Here is a 21852-nt window from a genome sequence, read left to right as displayed (position 1 = left end):
AGTACATGAAAATAATCTGAAGAGAAAAAGCAGATATTTAAGAAAGAATTTGAAAAAAACAGATTAAAAATTACTCTAGAGTGGACAAACTGAAAAAAAGAAAAGCAACAGCATATAAGAGAAAAGAGTCAAGGCTGAAATTAAAAGTAAAACCAAACCAGAACAATTAAAAAAAAAAGAAACAAAACCAAATTCCCCATAGTTAGAAGACTAAAATCTAACCAGACAAATGCAAGTTAGGATTGTGGGAAAGTTCATTTTAGTTAATGTTTATATAGGTTACCATATTTTTCTGAGCTTTTCCTGAAACCAATAACATCTGAACAATCTTAGGCAGAGATGTTGTCACTTCCTAAGATCTGATTTTCTCTAGGTATTATAAAAGCCCTGTGGTTCCCCTGAAAAATGGACAGATATGATGTTTTACGACACTGAAAATGTGGCCCTTAAAGTGTGTTAGATTTATAGTGTTAGTCTGAGTAAGTAGCAGACAGGCTTCAGCTATAAAAATGCCAGGGAGAATCCCGAGACTAAATTGCAGTTCAGTTTTGTCTCCTTTGAGGGGACAAGCAACCCCTCCTTATGCACAGAGACAGGAACATGGAGGCTAATGGACGGGTGTAAGATATTTATGTGGCTACAAGCAGTACATTGCACCCCTGCACATGACTTTCTGCACTATCCTCTCTCCCTTGTCCCTGCATGCTAAAACAAGTTGATGGCAAAAGGGAGTGAGCAGAGAGATTTTACTGGGAAGTTGTAAATTGCTGCTGAGACAGATCATACCACAAATCACACTGTTCCCTTCACCTGAACAAGAAGGATGTGAGGGAGGAATTGTACTTTAGAAAGGATGTCCCTGAGTCATTCTGTCTCCCACATTGCTATTGTGGTGCAACTTGCAGGGTGCTCCTATTTTTACTGTTATGCCTAAAGGAGGTCTACAGCCCCCAGCAAAAAGGAGACTCAAATCAGAAACTGCACATCACACGTTGCTGCAAAAGCATGCCCTTCGTTACAGCTGTTTAACTTTTCCAGCTGAACTGCATAGGTGTATTGCTGACAGAAATTTTCAGCAGAGAAAAACTACCTTCAAATACAAAGTTTTCTTTGTCCTGTAGAGTTCATTCTAGTAGTCCTCAGGTTCTCAATTCATACAGAAAGACATACCAAACAGACTGAAGAGAATTTGGATTCCATGTCTTAAATGAAGTGCCTTTATAATATATATCTGAATAAATAGTATTGCAAGCACGTATAATATTCAAATAATTGTCCATTCTGTTTCCTTTTTTATAATTATGGACAACAATAATTTACTTGGTGCTTGAACATGAACTCTATGTTTTTCTCAGATGGTAACAAAACTGAAGAGGCATAATCAAAACAGCGGTGGCCTGTTTCCATCTCACATCTTTTTTCTACCTTTATTTTTTTTTCTCTCTACTAGATCTGAATATATTCTTAAAAACATTGTCCCTCTGTGCTTCCTTTCACTTACAGGGCTCTGTATCCTCTCTACCCCTAAGTTCCCTACTCTTACAAAGCATAATGTTCTTAAATAGCTTCCAGGACTGAATTGTAGAGTATTTAGTCACCACCTACTTTCATTTGTTTAGGCATTTTGTGGACCTTTACTTAAATCCAGGTGGACGTTTACTTAAATCCAGGGTTACTTGTGCTTCCTAAATATCTCAAACATTTTGGGAATTCCTCCAAGAAAACAGAAATCACTAACATTGAAATGTCTCAGTATACAAGGCTAACTTAATAAAAGTGTACAATGAAATTCAAACTGCACTTTGCATGACATAATCCGAAATGTCCAACAGAAGTATCCTGTGCTACTTTCCTTAATATTTGGAAGTCTGACCTAAGTAAAAAGTATGCTACTGATTATTACTGCTAAACTGGGAGTGAGAACAGTGATCAGATAAGAGAAACACTTAGATTTTTTCTGAGCCCCTAGTGGTACCAAAAGGAGAAGCCTGATGAAGTCAGCAGTTTTCTACTGAGTATGACTGGGATTCAGCTGTCTCCTTCCATTCAGATCACATCTTTACCTTAACATCAAGAACCTGTGGAATAAGGTGCTGTACTAAAGCACTGAATGTTCGAGATTAAACTCTAGATTCAAAGAAGTTTCCTTTGTTGTCTGTATTCACTGTGGCCAGAAAGTTTGGAAATAAGGTTGGTCTTTGAGATTTGCTGTAGTATTCACTGATGAGAAATTGCACTGCTTTTACATGAGATCTCACTAATAATAAATCTGCTGTACAGTTCTACTTAAATCAATGCAGCTATGCTGATGTAAGCCAGATGAGAATTTGGAGTTGCATCTGCTCAGCTTGTGCTTTTGAAATTAATGAGGATGAGAGTAAAATTTCAGTGCTAAAGTGCATGAGAATTGTCAGGCACTACTAAGACTTAACTAGACTCATTGCTCAGAGATGCCATAGGGAAAAAATGGTTGCTAAAATGCAGAAAATACATGGTTGTGAAAGTTCAAATGGTCCAAATGTGGGCTTTTTTTCAAAGCATTTTTAATGTCTTTAAGTGGTTTATTATTTGTGTGTTTTTATCTGGAGAGATGAAAGATTAATATGGTTTCAGTCCATCTCTTCTATGAAGTCTTTTATTCTCCTGGCTTTGCTGCTATCCTAGACTATTCACACACCTTATTTGTACTTACTGTTTTTCCAGCTAAAATTAATTACTTATTAGAGAAAAAGAAATTATTGAGCAAATTGGCACTCTCAGTACTCGTGTAGTATCTTTTTAACACCAAAGGATCTCTTTAACTGTAGAAAAAGAATAATTCTCTATATTGAAGCTATGGGTGTAGATGCAATTCACTTCTAGTTCTTTCTGTTTCTGAGCATCAACAAAGCTGATGTACCTGACTGTATGTGTAATTTAGACCAGCAGAAAATTGTGACTATATAGGCATATGGGTGAATTCATTACTTTTCTTACTGTTCATCTATGACCTTTTATTCTGTATTGAATTTCCATAGATGCATGGTGAAGTATTGTGCTGTAGTGTCTCTGAATCAAAGATCTTTATGAGAATATTAAGAAACTAACGCTACTATAATTTTCTGAATTTATTTTGGCATTCGGTCTATTCAAATGACCAGTTTGGGAAATATAACTCTTTCTAAAAATGTTATTAATCTTTTAAAAAATTACTAGTGAAACATCAGTAACTAATGACCTTGACAATAAAAATACAATGGATTATACAATTATGTTAGTTGGTCAGGGATTTTTTCCCCATGATTAGTATCTTGTCCATAAGGTCATGTTTTTACTTCTCTTTGAGGGACAATACTGAACAAAGAAATTTTTCTTGTGTATTCATTTTAAATTCTGTTATGATTTTAAAATACTATCACACACGTACATATTAATTCTTTCTGTAGCCATGGCTTGGGGCAGTGAATTCAAAAGGTTGCTCGTTTAATATATTGACTCTTTTGTATAAGAATGATGTGCCAAGAAGGGTCTCTAATTTTTTTTTATCCATATGAGTAATTATATGATGCCCTATTGAAGACATTACTTTACTGATCTCCTTGTGCAGAACAAACTCTTGTCCATTTATTGAGATGACTGATAGGAATTGCATTCAAAATTTTAAGTTACGTTGAGGGTTAGGAACAAGACCCAAAACAATAGACTTTTCTTCAGTTATTTAGACTGTAACAAGATTTATGAGTGATTCAAATTATTGTTTCCTTTTGTTAACAATAAATTTAAAATGCCAATGTCTTACACAATTGTCTAATAGTACAGTAAGTCCCAGCTGTTTCTGCACAAACTTAAATCGTGTTGTCACTTCAAATTTTTTTCCTTCATGCTTCAGTCCCTCCTCTGGATCTGCTGTTTTCTTTTACAGACTTTTATTTGTGGTGAGAAACAATTAAAATAATTCAGTCACACAGTATGAACTTCTAATGAATGTTGACTTTTAAACCTTAAAAAGAAAATCAGAACATTAAGTGTGAAAGATTACCTTTTATATTATTAAAGTGAAACTTTTAGTATAAAATTACTGAAATATATTTGAAAAGGAGATGGTAACAGGAAAAGTATTCCTGATATGCCGATCTCATAGGTTGTAGAACATCAGTTTAATAGAAGTGCTGAAAATTCCAGGGCTGGTGAGAGTTGAATATTGTTAAATAAAACAGCAAGAAAGCTGAAATTGGAAGCTTACAAGAATGGCAAATAAATAGTCTTAATAAGGTCTTTTTCATATTTAATTTCTTTCCTGGTATTTGAAATCATAAATGATACAATGGGTAGCTGTGGATTACATGTTTCATGAAGGATGCCATGTCAGAACATCTGAGATTGTAAGTGTTGGGATGACTTGCCACCCATTCCCTGGTACAAACGTATGGGTAAGGAAAGCAGCTTGTTTTTCAGTGAGGGTTGTAGCAGCAAATCACTGTAGTCTTGACACATGAAACACTTTAGTCAAGATCAAGATTGTGTTTATGCTTCATATTAAAGTGTGTAAAAGCCTTCTTATTTAATTAATTATTTGATTAATTATTAGTTTCTTACCATTAGTCCCAGGGCAAATGTGAATCCCTGGCTGATAGATATTCAATAAATCACACTAAAACATAACCTGTTACTGTCTGAATATGTAATATTGCCAAAGACAATCTTATTATCCAGATTATGCACATAGAGGAGATTTTGATCTGTGGAAGAGAGAGGCACTTCTAGAGGAGGATCCTGAAAATTATACCACTGCTAGGGGAGAAAAATTGATCTCTTACTACTGATTGTGTAGTGAGAAATTGGGGCATGTAGAATTATTGCACTTAGATTATTGTTTCTTAGGCATTACAGTTAGGGTGAGAAATCATTGTCTTCTGTCTTGCTAAATAAATTGGAGATTCAAACCTTCATGGTTACTTCTGAGTGATCCAAATCACACAATACTCTTTTCTCTGTATTAACGAGATTTCTGAAGTGAATGCCTTCAGAAAGTAAATATGTAATGCATTTTCTTTGCCGTTTGCTTAACAACTTAAAATTTGCTTTCTTGACTGCTTATCTAACTAAAATACAATTACATAAATTTACCTGAAAAATGTATAAAACCTGACGAAAAATAAAGTGATTAAGAATTCTAGTATATGTTTAAAATTAGCTTTGTTTCAGTACTCATAGAGTAACTTATGCTAACTACATATGAACTAGCAATGCTACTATAGGTTCCAAATCTTCTTTAGTTGCTACCAAAATATCCATTTTCCCTTTTGTATTGGTGCTTCAGATCAGCATTTCTAAATATGTTAGAGTTGGTATTTCCATAGATAAATATGAACGGAAAATTGAGTTAACTGGCTAGTGCCATATTGTCATCCAAGAACAGGAAAAAAAGATGAGGACATTCATAAAAGGTGACACACTTTGACCATGTAAGCCTGAATACTTGGTACACAAGAGTCTGGTTTCTCTAATACCCTCGAAACAAAAATAATGAATACACCTCACTCTTCTTTCACTCTGCTTTTTCTTTTCCCATCTAAATTTAAACTGTCATCTTTAATAGATTTATTTGTACCAGTATAAGTGAAAAGCAAGCTAGATTCTTTAAACGCATTTCTGGTTGGTTTTCCTCCTCTGCTGTAAAAGAGGGAAGAACTTGTGTGCTGTGTTGTTGTGCTTTGCTACTGATTTTATCCCCATGTTGAAGAGTCCTTTCTGTACTAGTTTGGCATTCTTTTTCTACATTTTATTTAACTGCCACATACATACACTTGTTAAATAATTCTAGTCTGCTTGGGTTTTGTTGTTCTCTTCTTTTTCTTTCCATGGTGATTGATTGCCATCTGGGGGCCAACATGAGCCCACCATGCTAATTTCACTTATTCTACCCATTAACTGCTATTGTCTCCGGGGTCAGAGACAAATGTATGAATCCACTTTATCTCTCAGCTTACAGGATATCTCATACAGTGAGCCTTGTATGACAGAACGGCTACATCAGCCTCTAATTACTCAGCTTTACCCTCCGTTGAATGCCGGTGCACCTTGAGAAACAGCATGCAAAAGTACATTTGTTTAAGTCCTCAGATGGTTAACATGGTGCATAACCTCCTCGCAAATTACAGCCTCAGCTGCAGCACATCCATTAGTCTGGAAGAATGAAGATTCCCAAGCGGCCCTGGTGCCTTTCCCAATTCCCTTGCGACCCGCCAATCCTCTCAGTGCTTTCTCTGCATGTAGGGAGTGTTCAGAGCTAATCAGGTCAATGATCATCTCACGGCTCAGGGGACATGACAGGAGCCTATCACAGCAGTTACAGGATCTTCCAGACCTGAGCACGCTTGCTGAGAATCGCCTGTTAAGAAACATTGCTTTGGTGCCTCTTCTCTCACTCCCTAGCAGCCTCTGAGGATTTCAGCTGATCTCTCTCTCTCTCTCTCTAGACAGTGAGGAGTTCAACGAAAAAAAGGCAGAGCAGCATGCAGCTATCCGGAGGGTGTTGATTGAAACTTAGGATTCCCCCTCAGAACACTGTTGATTGGACTGATGCTCCAGCATTACCAGAGAAAAGATTTCAATTAAGGTAAGTGCTGCTTTGTCTGTCTGACTGCATCGTGCCGAATTTCTGCATTGAAAGTTCGAGTGGAGTGAACTGCCAGCCTGCACTGCAGCAAGGGAGCCCGCGCCGCCCGGCAGGAGAGGGTTGGGGGCAGAGGCGAGTGTCCCAGCCTGGAACGCCTCTCTGGAGGAATTCGAATTTTAAGCAGCATCTTATGAATGGCTGCAGTTATTTCCGATCCGGTAGTTCTCCGAAGCTTGCAAAAAAAAAAAAAAAAAAAACAAAGCAAAACAAAAAAAACCCAAAACAGAACACCCCCCCCCCCCCCCCAACCAACTGTTAGAAGCCAGGCAGGAGGAAAGGCAAGCACACTTTTCCCCTTTATACGTGTGTTTGAGGAATCACAGCAGCTGGAAAGAAAAAGTACATTATGGTAAAACTTAATTCTGAATAAGGAGCGTCATTCCTGCACCAGCTGGAACTCGTAGATGCAAGGCTTCAAAATCTCATAGCATTAAAACGAGATAGAAAGGGCTTTTTGAAATGTGAGTCAAGAATATGCATGCAGCTTTCCAAGCTACCATCAGGCTGAGGACTGTGACTGGCATCTAGAATGTTATCCTCTAGGAGGCTGGTGGGATTTGGATAGTTGCTTTCTCAGGATTAGCAGTTCTGGTGTGTGTGGGGAAAAGGGTGAGTAGGGGTGCTGTTTCAATACGAGTGGCCAGAATATTAAATTGGTTGTTAGGGGGGAGACTAGTGTTTGATTGAAGAGAGAGAGGATGTATTTTTTCATGGGGTGATAGAAAGTGAGGCATATCAAAAGAAATATATTGATACTTGAAGATCTTTATCTGGAAAGAAAAAAGAGAGTAGATGAGAAAGGCTGTCTTGAAAGATTAAATGAGTAATAAGAAAACATCAGGGATTCTTACACAGCCAGGAGTTAGCTATCTATGTACTTATGGCATATCCACCCTCAAATATCTAAATTGAACTGAGTTGGATAGTCTCAGTCAAGTCCACACTTGATAGCTATGTTGTCAAGGGATATAATTAAGGATCTTGTAAAGAGCCCAAACTTTTTAATACTGTAAAGGACTAAATGAAGATTTGTTGTATTAAACATGTCAGTGTTTTCTCTGTTATCTACAAAAGTTAACATATTATGTTTAAAAGTCTGTCATAACAGGAAGAAAAGATCAGTAGAAAGCTAAGTGATTTCAAATCTTCATGGCTTAGATAAATGTATAACTCCTAGGCAGTTTATGAAAGTGTGAATTAATTGCACTTCTTTTTTTTTTAGCCAATACTGTTTATTGTCATTAAATGGTTATCATCCACTGTTGTATATACAATTCACATCTCTATATCATGCATTAAAAACTCAGGTATTCGATATGGAAATATACCTCTCAAGCCTCTGCCCTGCTCCACTCCTCCTCTCCACCCCACCCCACCATGCACTCCATCCTACCCCCCCCTCAAATTAAAGAAAAAAGAAAAAAAAAGAAAAAGAACAAGTCAGGGAAATGTAACTCCGGTTTGTTACTGATTCCATTAGCTTTTCCAGTGAGAAATACTAGTTCTCTTTCTTACAAAACCATTAACATAGGAGAAAAAGACCTGAGGTTTTGGGGGAATAGTCAAAGAATACTGACAGTTTTAACTGTATATCAGTATATTTTTCTTCTTGAAAATGATTTTTGAAAGTTATGGTTTTGTTTTTTTTTTTGGAAAAGAAGATGATTGTGGAAATAGTTAACAGGCACTGATCCTTATTTTGTTGTAACATATGGTTCACTTCTTTTTTTGTGTTACAGTTATATGAAATTTACTAAATTTTGTGCTTCTTCTACCCAGAGATGTAAGTCTTGACCAGGTTAGAAATATTTCAATGTAGATATGAGCTTCCATTATATCTGTCTTCACATTTTTTCTTTCATGAATAATCAGTGGTTTGTCAGCATAGTTGATATTCTTTCATATACATCAGAGTATTCATTATAAAAAAGGTCGAAATACAATAACTTAATGCACTACATGGAAAAAAAAAATCAAGTGTAAAAGAATTGCAGTTGCAGACATCCAGGTTAAATGAAAATAACTGGAAGTTCCATTCCAGTGTTTCACAAGGTCTGACTACAAACATTGTTTGACATGATGGCTTTGTTCTCCTTTTGTCTCACAAAGCTGTTGTTGTAAGTAAAAAATAAATAAGTCACGCTTTCATGACAGTGTGTCTGTGGGTTTCTAAACAAGTCTTACAAATACACTTACATCTCTGTTATTATTTTACAAGATCACATGTTCTATCTTCTTCTAAGTGAAGAGTGCATACTTTCCAGTGTACCAGCTTCAGACATTTTATGACATGACAGTTTACCTAACACAGGGAAATGCTAGTTTTCCTCATGTTTTGAGAAAAACACACAATAATGGTATAATTATTTTCTGATCATTTCCACTGCTGAAATGTGGGCTTCTTCATATGTAGTTATGGTCCTCATAAAGTGATCTCAGCAAATGAGAAATAACATTCCTCATTAAACAAATATTTTGGGGCATCTGACTTACTGAAGTTTTTCAGATTTGTTAAACATAGGAAGACAGGTTACACAGGAAGGCACTGGAAGACATGTCAGTATAGCCTAGTTCCCCATCTTGAACTTTTTTTTTACTCTAGGGCCATATCAAATACTATTAAATACATAACTGTATGTAGAGTTCAAATTTATTTCAGATATTTCAAGTTCTTTGAATGAGGTCAGTGTTAAATTTTTTGCCTAAAGCTATGTCTCCTTATTACTGACAGATGTATATGATTACTATGTGGCCCAACTCCATTGAAAGTTAGTGTTTGATGCTATTGCTTTTATGTTTTAGGAGATTTTTAGGGAAATTTAATAAATTGAGGTTTGGAAATGGATAAAGCAAAGGGAGCTCTATGAAAGGTGACATAAAACCAAACATAGAACAACAAGGAACAGTTCTGTTAAAACAGAGACAGTGATATGTGAAAGAGAAAACAACAACTATAGTTCATAATCCAGATAATGTAAAATAAAGAGATATATCATTTCAAGAAGATAGGGTGAGGGTGAGATAGAATAAGCTTCAAGGGCTAATGAAATTCCACAGTTGTGTGGGGAATTTGCTTTACCCGAATTTGCTTTTCAAACCCCGTGTTATTAACATGCACTGAAGAACTAACATCAGCTTTCCTGGCAAGACTGTTGTGTCCCACCAGACTCTCGTTGTCCCTCCTTCTTCCGTTATTTTCAGAAATGATCCTCTTTCTTCTTATGCCACAGGAACATCACTTTTCACAGTTGTGTAAACTTTTCATTTTTAATTGAAACAGAAAACCCTCTCTGAAAACACTCCAGTGCTCACAAGAATGGGATGTGTGTGCTCCAACATTCTACCGTCTCTTTTTCTCTATTTTTTTAAATTGTTTTTAATCTTACACCCTTTATATCAGGGGCTGTACCTCTGCACACTGTACAGTAAGTAACTAGCACAGTAAGAGGTGGTTCTGTTTCCAGCTTTGGAGTCTATGTGTGGGTCTACACTGCAGAAATCCCATGCTCTTATCTGGTTCGTGGAAACAGACTCTGCAAGGTTTAAGTTGTATACCTCAGAATGTCATTGTTCTTGCAAAAGCATACCTTACAGTTAAAAAGAAACGTAGATTACAATGTATATACTCATATATTATGCTTTCAAATATTTAAATTTTGAGCATATTTTCAAGCCACTGTGAAAGTTACACTTCCTGAATGTCTTCTCAGACTTATAATTAGTTGATTTAAAGGCTGTTTTCCTTTATGATAGAAACTTTCACTAAGGTCCACTTGTTTTGTAGAAATGTAACTCATTGAAGGCATTGGATTTGGCACGTATCACTGAATATTTGTTGAGGTAATTATTTTATAGCAAACTTTGAGGCTGCAGTGCTGTTTTGGGAGGGAGAAAGCTTCAGTCTTCTTTCTTGTTGAACCTTCAAGCCTGGCGGTTTAAGCAGGGGAAAAATCTTCCAGGTAGAAAAATTCTACATCAAAGTAAAATAAAACCTACCTTGCCATGTTGATTACTGGACTTTGTATTTATCATAAATCAAAAACATATGTTTTCAAATGCTCCCATATATATTTTACAATACTAATATTGCAATGGATCATTTAAAGAGGCTCTTTTTATCCCCACCAGATGAGAGCTAAGATATTACATCATGAGGCTTGGTCCAGTTGCTTTGGGAGCAGCTGTGGTTCAGTTTCTGTCAACTGTATCCCTTCAGTTTTGAGGATGAGGAGAGTCTTCCTGAAAGGATCAGACTTGTTAATGAACCAGACAGTTCTAAGCTGACAGGGTATCTTTCTGTTGCAGATGTCTCAGCTGTCAATATTTTATAAGGCAATGACTGCATTGGTTGGCATACGTATGATGTAAGCTATGTTTACTGTCCTGTGTCCCAGCAGAGTGTGATTTGGGGTCTGTGGGTGCTGAAGTCCATCTCTGTGTTGTTGTGCTAAATGGCCCAGACCTGTAATCACAGCTCAGGCTGGAAAACTTTATGGAGACATTAATAAGAAATGTATAGTTCTGAGATTCAAACTAAGAAAATGTGCAAGTACCTAACTCACAATAAAGTGCTGTCTCCCACGTTAAGTTTAAAAGTTGTATATTAAGGTAACACAATTATATTGTCCGTCAACTTTCATACTACAGTAAATTTAGAACAATTTCCAAAACTGATGATAAATACTTGGTCACATGATTTGGATAAGTAGTTTCCAAATTTAGGTCCTAATTTAGATGTATTATTCTTTTCATGCATGTATTTACTCACTGACTGTGCTAATACTTTGTCCAGCACAACAAATATACCTACAAAACACCATTGTGACTTACTTAGTTGATCTAATTGTTCCAATTAATTTTTTTTCCCCAGTGAAGGTACATAAGTATTCAAATCCACTCCTTTTCCAGAAAACAGATAAGACTTTTGACTTTTCTTGATCAACAATGTGCTTCTGCAATGATCCCATAATCCAGCTTTTTGACCTAGGTCATTTAGAGTCTATAAGCTTACGTAGGTTTTTGGCTGCTATTCTCTGAAGGCTGCCAGCAAGTGCTAAATGTAATTGTAAATGCAGACACACATTTGCCAAACACTTGTCTGTGGTCATTTATTCAGTTCACAAAGGTTTTGGTTTGTTCCTGCAGTTCAACCACTATTCACAGGACTTGGTTTGAACTGGTGACCCAGATTCTGACTTGCTTTATCATTCCCTTATGCTCTTCAGTCCCCTTGGACCTTTTATATACATATATATATATGTATATATATATATACACTGCAGTATTTCTGTATATGGAGTTGAGATGATAGCTTAAACAACTCTCTTAAAAGCCACTATGGAGATCACAAAGTACACTTATTAAGAAACACCTTCTTGGCATTCTGTCCTCAGGCATACTGACTCTGTGTGTATGTTACACACTTTCACATATCTGATTTATATTTAGTTTAACACATAATCTGAAAGGGAAAAAAAAGACCCCATGCCATGGTTCATTTTTCCTTTTAAAGAAAATGATGCAAATAAAAACAGTGTTGTTAAATGGAACAAATATACCAGATAGTAAAATTTAATGACAGATTTCTAAGAATACTAGTAGGATGAAGAAAAGCTAAAAACTAGTATATCTTAACTGACAGTCTGAACTGACTTTTACTCCATACTTCTGCTAAGGATTTGATGATGAAGCCATTCTACCAAATTCTGCCAAATTCCCTCAAATTTAGTTGCAACAAACTTTCTATAAAAACTCTTCAAGTTCAAGCAATATTTCATTCATTTAACTGGAGTAATAACTATATTAAAAAAATGAAAAGCCATTTCACTGCCATTTGGAAAACTTGTATGTTTGCTTTTTAACTGTCTTTTTAGTTCTCCCTAAAATACTAATAGTATTCATGGTACTTGATTGCCATAATTTTAAATAGATAGCTATATCTCTTAAAAAAAGAAAATGGAATATAAATTCATTGCATTGCCTGTCACAAGTAACACTTTTTATTCCTTTTCTACAGAATTAGTAATAATTTAGGGCATAAGTAAACCTGCGTAGTGTAGATCTATCTCACTGTAATTCTAAATAGGTGTTACAGAAGTCCTGATTTACACTAGTACAAGAAAAAGAAGGAAAAAAACCAACCCTGTGCCTTTCAGTAGAGGTCCCTATTTTTCTATCACTGTGTGATGAACAGTCCTCTCAATACAGATGTTTCATAATATCATATTTAAATAGTTTATTGTTGTTCCTTTTTTGTTTGGGTGGGTTTTTTTAAGTCTGACCTCCTAGGTAGTGGGATTCAGATTTTCTGTAAACAAAATCTTTTGGTAATTTGGCCTTTCCACCTTTGAACTGCTACTTGAATAAGCACGTGTCAAATAAATAAATAAAGAAAATGTGATATACCTGGCTTCAATTTGAAAGTGTGCATATGTATGCAGAGGTTGAGAGGTTGTGTTGAGAAGGTAAGTGCTAATAAGGAAACCACTCAAAGGAATTTGCTAATTAAAATGCTTTTTGAAGAGTAGCACTTCTCTCTGATGTTTTTATGATTCAGTATAAAGATTCCTATCCCATTTTTTGGTCCTCACTGCATATAAATCTAATAAAATTTTCAGACACCATAATTTTCTTCTGCATTTGTCCTCATGTCTCCTCATCTCGTTTCTCTCCTCTCCTTTTTTCTTATTATTTGGAAATGCCCTTTGTCTGATGTGCAGGTTGCGTAAGCAACTCTATTCAGGTCCATCAATGGACTTCAATCCCACTCTGCATTACTCATCAGATGTAACACATAGCAATTACCTGTCACTCTTTCTCACCTTAAGAGCCAAAATTTATCTGTTAAGGATATATTTGAGTTCAGCAGCCAAGAATGTGAGCAATGCTAGGCTGGGTGTAGAGAAGATACTATGTATGGCAGGATGGAGCAGAGCCATCAGGGCAAGAAACTAGATGATTTTAATAATTAAAGACTTTTTGAAAAATCCAACAAAACAAGAGAGGAAATAGTAGAAAGTGGCCGATTTTGTTTGTTTGTGGGTTTTTGTTTGTTTGGTGGTGTTTTTGATTTGTTTGTTTGTTTGGACTTGTAGAAGTATTTTTCTCCAAGCTTGTTATTTAAACTGGGTGGGTTTGTTTATTTGGTATAATTATTTTTTACTCTGCCTGTAACTCCCTGGAGCATTATCTTCCATCAAACAATGGACATTTTTTGTAAATGTTTTCTAAAGGTCACTCTTTTTTAATCAACTCACTTTTTCTGTAATAACTGTATGACATTTTTTTGCCCTATTTGTGATCAAAGAGCATGAATATGTTAAGTAGAAAACTCACACACTTAACTATCTTCTTAAATGTTGTTACAGTTCTGTGGAGAGGTTGGAAGGAGGTTGCTGAAAAACCAGAATTACCAATCTCTTCTCATTGCCTAATGTTTATACAGTCCTTTTTGTTATACATACCCAGGGATGCTAATTCAGGTAAAAATAGGAAGGTGCTATGTTTTAATTTTATCTTGAATGGAAGGTCTCTCAGCTATTTCTAAATAAATGCATGTCTTCTGTCCAGTCAAGGTACGAACTCAGTTCATGTTGTTCACATACCTAGTGACAGATGATGATTTTACCTAAGAGCTGATATTTAATAAATCTAGCTGTATATAATCTTGTTTATTTGATAAAGAAGAGGTAGAGCTGGTTACCATGCACTTTACCTCAGTTGTTTCTATTAGTGCAGGTTGTACCAACCAAAACCTAAGCTGATCTACCTAAAACCTTTTGAATGCAGTGTTTAAGTGCATCAGACTGGCAAAAGAAGCCATTTTAGGGGTCATTCTTCTAAATTTTTTGATAGGATATTTTCCTCTCCCCAGTAAAAGTAAAGAATAGTATTTGTTCTGGAAAATGTCCCTTTCATACCTCTTTAGTGCTAATGTCCCCAGAAAAAAATTGCCCTTCTTGCAAAGAAACAAACTTGGGTCAGATAAGTTTAGTTTTCATGGGATATGTAGATATATATTTTTTAAAGTGCAATTCATAAGGCATAAATGTGATTTTTAAAATAGCTTGTCAGGAAAAAGAAGTGATTTTTAATGCAGATCTACGAAATATGATGCTCTTCAGTAGCATCAATACCCCTGAAGGCAAACATTTGAAAAGGCAGAGAGCACCATAACACAGAGATAAATGTTGTGAGAAGGATAGAATCAAAACAAAATACAAGTAAATAGAGAAGTATCTCCTGTCAGAAAAAGGAAGTATTAGTAATCAAAATTATTGTTCTATTTTTAATTTTCTAATTTTCTTTGCAAATATCAAATTACCCATCAGGTTTTTTTTAATATTGAGTTCTTCTTCCCTATAATTGCATTTAAAACATTTTAAATCTTTATTTTCATTCTGAAAATAATTAGAAATACAAATTAAATGAATAATACTTTTTTTCTTTATTGTGCAAAAATCTATAGCTCTGTTATTGAAGCAAAACACAGCCACGGGAATGAAAACTAATTCTAAGTAATAATTTGACGTATCATTTTATAATTCTACGAGTATATAATTTCATATATGTTGGAATTTGATATTCTAAAATGGTAAAAATTCTCAAGCTTGCTGTGAAACCAAATGTTATTTGATAATCATTGTCAAGAGATTTATAATTAGATAATCTTATTCATCCCTCTGACGCATTAAACTATGTTTTATGGAAGGTATTGTGAAAGCACCCCTGCTGTGGTCAAGCTATAACCTAACTTTAATTTCATTAAAATGGATATTATGTTTACCAGCCACACAATGGAAGAAAGTTTTGGAGTCTGCTCAGTACATTACCTTGCAGTTAAAACCCCTACAGCAACAGAAGTATCTGGCAAAACCTGTTTTACAGAGGAAGCAAAAAAATTTGAGATGAGTCAAACCTGGATGGAGAATCAATTTAACCTTCTATTACTTCATCAGGAACTGGATCAGGCTGTGACTGTGAAGTACACTGGCTATGATTGATAGAATTAGGGAGTGTAACTGAGCATGTAGGTTTGATAAGCACTTAGGAGAGCTTTGAAGTTTCATGGAATGTCTAAACAAAGCCAAAGTTTCAGAGATATTAAATCTTGATTTGTACTGTACTGCTGTGTCTGGGGTTGAAGTGTCATTCAGTGGCCAGGATGCTGAGTAATAGACAAGTTCTTTCTTTGGTCATTAAACCAAAGAAGTGCCCTATGTGGGACAGTGCAGCAGCTCTAAGTTTTTGAGACAAGGTGAGGACGTAATTACTTCTGTAATGCCTTCTGTGATGCTATCAACAGTTGTTGAGCTTTTTCTCCTGGACAAATTGAAGTTTGCTGAACTTATTTTTGTTCTCTGCCAATATTCCTTTGCCTTTAAATAAAGAGAAAAAAAAAAGACGAACTTGGTTTGTCTCCTTTTCCTCACCCATGTTGCCCACAAAGAGGCTTCTGTTCCCAGCTTTTGGAAAGTACTCCATCTGCCCAACATAAAGGTCAGGAGACCGTTTCCTTTTTTCATTTTATCTTCACCTAGCGAACCAAGGGTAGTGGGCTAGTATAACTTCTTTCTGGGAGTCATGTTTCCCTTCACAGGTCCTTAACATCACATTCCCTTTCCTGTGCCTAAGGAAATAATAAGTCACTGTCTCAAGACCAAACTCAAACTTTTACAAGAGATTGGCTTGTGATCACAAATTACCATAATGTCAGATATTAATCCTGGGAATTATCATGACCATAAGCAGAAGCACTAGTACTTCGGTTTAAGGGATTGGTGGGGCAAGAGAGATTGAGATTATATATCTTCTTAAATATGGAAGCAGTATATTTATTTTCAATAGCAATAGTAGACAGTAATTACAACCTTTACTCATTGTCCTGAACCACTTCTCCTTCCTTGCTCCTGTTTCTTTGCTTTCCCTGGTAAATACGTTCCTGAAATACCCTTTAAAGCAAGTTTGGATATCTGTGTGAATAATATGTTTTAAATACCTGGAGGAGACTAGCAAAGATAAATCTTTAGTTCAAGACAGTCTGTCTGCAACAAATTCCCTCTCCTCTCTATAACTAGATGTACTTTATCAAACAGTAGTTAATACGTATTCCATTTTTTCTTTTTTTTCTGACACACGTGAGATTAGAGCTATTTCTTAATATATCATATGAAACAATGTTCTTACCTTTAAGAGTGATCTCTTAAACTCAGAAATACTAGGCTTCCTGTAGTGTTCCAAGAACTGTGTAGATTATCTAGAATCCCAAAGAAAAAAGTTAGTTTTTACTTTCTATAAACAGCATGTACATTTTCTAAATTATGATTCTTATTAATATTCATGTACAGCTATAATGTTTCTGCTCTATCATTCTGTTTTTCTAATGCCAAAGAATTAAAATTGAACTAGTTTTGACTTTTATTGGCAGATAAAACAGTTCCTGCTGTATGTATATGTTAGTAAATGCATCTGAGAAAAAAAGGTGGCATTTCTGTGAGCATGTACATACATGAACATTTAATTTTGCATATTACTGCCAGATTGAACATTGTTTAAAATTAGTTTCTAATACCCAACACATGAAATATTGACATATTCATCCAGTTCTTACATACGTTGTATACCCCCCATGCTCTGCATAGACATTTCCTAATCACTTTCAGTTTTTAATTGTTCATTTCCAGTTATTTCCTTTCTCTAAAATCAGACTATCTGCTATTCTTTGCAAGTACTAATGTTATCATTTCCCTAGGACAGACTTCCTACTTAAAAGACTCTTTCTTTCCCCTCAGCTATATTCCTTTGCTTAACAGTTACTCCTCAGCATCAATTTTAAACCAGACATCAAGTCAAATCAGCTCATCTTAAAGATCTTCTATATTACACTGAATCCATCTATGTTCACATAAGAAAAATGTTTCTTAAAAATCTTTTTTCATTCTTGTGTTTGTTTTTTTTTTTCCTGTGTGGTTGTTGTAAAGGGATCCATATATAGGGCAAATGGAATGAAAGGAAATACTAGTCTAATTGTACACTATAACTCTCTAAAATCAGGGTGAAACCAGCCCTTTAAAATGTCATTAATATTATCTCCAAAATACCTTTTTATTCCAATGTTTAGAAGGTTAATGCATTTACAGGACCCAAAGAAATGAGAGTTTTGCAGGATAGCCCAAAAGAGGATATAATGGTACAATATAAGGATTAATTGTGAAAGTAATCATGTTAGTTTTCTAATTATTCAAATCTTAATTACAACTATGTTGGCCCAATTAGTTCAAAACACAAGGCTAATGTTAGGGTTGGGGGGATACTCAGCATCTGTGCATAAGTAAGAGGCATCTGTTGCCAAGTGGTAGAGTGATGGAAAGTGTCAACTCACCAGCTGTGAAGTCAACAAAGCTCTTAAAAAACGAATTTGAGCCAACACAATGATTTAGCACCCTTGGGAGGGTGTAAAGCTTTTCGCACATGTATACTTTAGCTAGCTATTGTCACCTAGTGGGACTGAAATCTAGAGCAATTATGCACATTTAAGTCTTTGCCTGCTTTTTAAACAATGTCCTGCCTGACAGGGATCAGCAGTGGGGAATCTGACAGTGATATTTCTGCTCATCAGTGTTTCAGAGGGTTAGTTTCAGGTTTTTTTCTTGAGCAGACCAGAGAACAAAAAATTACTAAGATGTTCAGAATATGCAGAGCCTTTAGATGTTATAGCATTTTAAAAGTATTATATACAGATAGAAGGATAGAAAATAGTGAAATATTAAGAGGAATGTCTTATTTAAAAAGTGCTATCTTTTCTTTCTTAACACCACTTTTATAGGAAGATGTGGTCATATTAAATATCTGTTGTACGTTGCCCATTGTTTATTGCTATCAATTCCAGAAAGATAGGATTTTTATGATTCTGACTACTGATACTGATCTTAGTAATTTCTAGTATCACCTACAGAGATTGAGGATTTTAATAGTATTTCTGACTTTACAATGGTGTGTTTAATATTTATGCATTATTAACATTTAATGGTAACGTGTAAACTTTACTGAAAGATAATCAATTGTCAGCAAGAACAAAAGAAGAAAGTGAGCATTAAAACCTAAGATGGAATTGTATTGAACACTAATGCATTCACTTATGACCTAGTTCTGAATGTTATGGATCTTTTGTCAGTGACTTCATTTACATTACTTTCAAGTTTTTATTTATTCACATATCACAAAGTACAGATGGAGGAGTGTTTAGATTCATTGTAGTCTGATAATGTTGTTAATTTACATGAAATGCATAGAGTTTGTTACTATACTGCAGTGTAATAGAAAATTAGCTCAACTTTCAAGATTACCTTCACAAGAATTTTCAGTTATGTTAAAATAAAATTAAACCGAGTTGCAGAGCATTTCAAGAATTCTGGATCCAGGTTTCCTGATCTGAAAACTACAAGAAGAGAAAGGTTTTGATTTCCTTGCTGTTTGAACAAAGAGCTATTTTAAGGTATGGTTTGCACTTTAATACAGAGCCTTTTGCTTTAAAAAAAAAAATCTATGCTCATATGGCAATACTTGATCTATTCTATTAAAGCAGGAGTATGACTGGACCACAGAAGCCAAGGAACTCAACCTACTTCTATAAAAATATCTATAAATAAACACAACTACTTCTGAACAGGTGTAATGAAGCGTAAATTTTAACGGTTGTAAAATGGAGGACTTTGGCGACTTGGAAAACATCTTTTTTATGCTCACAATTAATTTAGGTGTTTCAACGTCCGTGTAGTCACAAGACAAATTCAGCAGTGTTTTACACTATATTGCAATTTATGTATAATTGTGTGTGCAGTGTTGTAATGAAACAGAAAGTAGTAGTACATTATATTTAGTTCGGATTAGCTAACCAATTTTACTTCTGTTAGTGAGAAGTCAGCAGAAGCCACCTCCACCAGTGAGTCACCAGGGCCACAAGTCTGACAATAGTGTTTCTGTAAATGGGGAAGAGAAGGAGCATAGTAAGACTCACAACAATTAATTACATGTGCTTTAGTGCTTTGGATTTCAGCTTCCTGTTGTAGTTGTGGCTGTATTTCACCTGCAAAATATTCTTTCCTTTTAAATCATATTGACAATGTGAATAGCATGTGTATACTGTAACTAAACAACTTGCCAATTCAAGTAGGCTGCCTCAGCTGTAAGACATGAACTCAGAAGTGATAAAGCATGGCACTGCTTCAGTAAAATGGAATAAGAAATCATTTTGACAGAGCTTAGATCTTGGTCTGGGCTGTTGAATGGGTTTGGTTGTGGGATTTATTATTTCCCCCCCACCTGCGCCTTTCCTTTCAAGGTCAATGTTCCTTGTTTTGCGTAGAGTACGTCCTACATGACAGTACAGAAAGAAATGCAACCTGGCTGGGTTAATGTTTTTGGGGTCAAAATGGACTCCTGAATGCAGGGAAACAGCACCTGAGAAATGGTGTTTACAGTCATCCCATGAAGACAGAGAGTGACAACATCAGATGATCAGACTACATACTTTTACTTGGGCTTGTTGTGAAGGATTTTAAAAGCAAATATTTCAGTCTATAAGTAAGCAAAGGAAATACTTCCTCTCTTTTGTTTAGCTCCCTTAACTGCATGGAATAAAAGGAGAGTGGAAGCTGTTACTGTGATCATAGAATATTAAGTTATTTCTGAAAACTGATTCTTGCTTATTGGGTCTGCAGACACCTCTAATATAGTGAAGTATTCAGGCAATAAGAACTAGAAATAATATAATTTTTTCTTCATTTCCCATCCTATCGTTTGCTAATGCAGGAAACATGATAAAAGTGAGTAACGATTTTTTTGGAGATGATTTGACATTTGCCTATAATAAGAACAAGATTTTTAAATGCCTAATCTATAATGTTGTAGACGACTGACCATAGGGTGCCTGTAAGACTGGCTCAACTCTGTTGAAACTCCAGGGGCCTGAAAGTAGCAAACCTATGATCCTCTAATCACAGAGGGAGAGTGTTTCCTTTGCTGCTGTTCCAGCCTACATGCTAAAATAATGGTAAAGCCTCAGTCTCATGTAAACCAGGCTACAATAACTCTTTATCTAACACCTCTTCCCCAACTTGTGCAGTTTTCTGTGATGTACTCATGTACATATATACCACATTTGTAGGTAACAACTGTGCCAAGTTAGAGCTTGTCTCAAAATCAGACTCCTATGTTCAATGTGTTTCAAGTATTTTATATTTTTCTTTGAAATAAAATACTAACTTTTGCCTAAAACAAATGAAGTACAATAGAGTAGACAGAGCATTCAGTCCGACAGCTTCATTTAAGTAAGATGATATTTCTTTAAATCACTTCCAAAACCAAATTATTCCTTTTTTCTAATTTTATTCTGTTATATTCAAATTGTCATTTCTTTCAGGACCACTTTGTTTACATTAGCAGTTGCAGTTTGAAAGTACATTTTAAAACTGCATGCAGCATGTAAACTCTTCTCTCAATAAATATAATATATCGTGTCTCAAACATACCAAATGAATTAAGTCATTTCAGTGAGACTATTCCAGAATGTTATAAGTTTCCATAAGAACAGATAATGTTGGTATCTGTCTGGTACTGGCATTTTCTGTTACTTCAAGTTGAATTCCTGTTGTCATATAAGTGAAAGAAACCATAAAAAGTCATGTGCTTAGGTGTGTAGACATGCTGTTTATATCTCATCACTAAAAGCTGTTCACACTGAGGTCAATGACACATTCACTGGGACAAATCCTTACATCAGGTTTTATAAAGTGTGCTGACTTTAGAATAGCTATTTAATTTTACATTATACTGTAAAAAAGATTATCAGATCTTGATGCAGTGAAACATCTGTCATTGATTTCAGTTGTACTGGAGGAAGATCTGATACTCTTTCAAAAGCTAAAGAAAGTAGAACCAAGTCTTAAGAACACAGGAGGATCTTTCTTTGTAGCATATCTTGACAGCATCTCACTCCATACTATGTTCATCAATGTTACAATCACTGCTGTGAAGAAATAACAGTCATAAAAACACAGCTATGGATTCTTGAAAATTTAAATGTATCATGTGCTTTCTTTGTTTATGGCAATTGCCTTCTTGTATTTCTCTGTAATTGAATTTTTCTACTAATAACCTTGAGACAACAACACATTGATGCAGAAAGCATAGAATGT

The 21852-nt window shown here is 35.2% G+C and overlaps 1 protein-coding gene across 1 annotated transcript in view; it reads left to right on the top strand.

Annotated features, from left to right (window-relative positions):
- The window catches only part of LOC113997535 (cadherin-12), a 347586-nt gene that overhangs the window by 127845 nt on the left and 197889 nt on the right, over positions 1–21852 (top strand). Inside the window, exon 2 of the mRNA XM_039378099.1 lies at positions 6459–6598. The gene's annotated coding sequence lies outside the window, so the exon portion shown is untranslated. The remainder of the gene's footprint in view (positions 1–6458; positions 6599–21852) is intronic.

The sequence above is a fragment of the Pipra filicauda genome, unplaced genomic scaffold (genome assembly GCF_003945595.2).
Source record: "Pipra filicauda isolate LSUMZ 115617 unplaced genomic scaffold, ASM394559v2 scaffold99_size2403431_pilon, whole genome shotgun sequence".
Lineage (NCBI taxonomy): Eukaryota > Metazoa > Chordata > Aves > Passeriformes > Pipridae > Pipra > Pipra filicauda.
This window is presented reverse-complemented; position numbering and strand designations above follow the sequence as displayed.